The following is a 998-nucleotide window of genomic DNA, read 5'->3' on the forward strand; positions in this document are numbered from 1 at the left end:
TACCAACTGAACTGCATCCCCACTCCATAAAATAATGTGATTTTCTACATACGATTTATCTACTTTTGTATGATGAAAGATTGCATGATCTTTGTAAAATAGAAGTAGATAAATAAAATATACATAAATATATAAATAAGTACATGTAAAACAAATGTCAATTATCATAGAGCTTGTTTTTTACTAATTTTATTTTAATTATACATATTTTATCTGAGGGCCACAGTGTAACTCAGATCACATATTCAGTATGTAATGAACAAATCAGGATAGGTTTATTCTACCCCCTTGAACATTTCAAAATTTTACTGAAATAACGATGCATATTTTGGGGTGCAATATGATATTAGTACATGTATACAATGAATGCTGATCAGGTTTCAATAGCTACTAATTCCATCCCCTTATCAATACTCGAATTAGAGCCTTTGCGCTCCTTTTCTAGTTCACTATAAACTATATAATAGGTGGTTTTGAACTGCAGTCACCCTCTCACCCCATGCCATGGAACATTAGAATGTGTTCCTTCTGCCTGATGGAAGGAGACCTGTTTTCTGCCCTCCCTAGGGGTCAGTGTATAGAATGTCCTGACAGTGGGTCTTGATCTCTCTATACAATTAGTTTCTTGAAAGAAAGAAAAAAAAAGGCCTATTTAACCTATTTGTGTGCCGCCTGCAAGGGCACTGTGCACTCTTAACTGCTGAGCAGTCTCTCTTACCTCCCAGATTTGTTTTTTTAATTAATAAAACAGTGTACTGGGTACTCTTTGACTATAGGAACACAGCGGCAAATGAAGTTGGTACCCCTGTTTTTGTGCAGCCTACACTCTGATGGGAGAGGAGGAATGTGCCCTACATAACTACATGAAAAGGCAGGGCTGACTCCATGACAGGCTTCAAAGTGATGTCCAGGAGACTAAGCCTAAAAACTGGACAAGCCCAGGTGAGCCCAGGCAAGCTCAGGCAAGTCAATTACTAGAAAACAAAAAACAAGACAAA

This window comes from Grammomys surdaster, unplaced genomic scaffold, assembly GCF_004785775.1.
Source record: "Grammomys surdaster isolate TR1022 unplaced genomic scaffold, NIH_TR_1.0 126013, whole genome shotgun sequence".
Taxonomy (NCBI): domain Eukaryota; kingdom Metazoa; phylum Chordata; class Mammalia; order Rodentia; family Muridae; genus Grammomys; species Grammomys surdaster.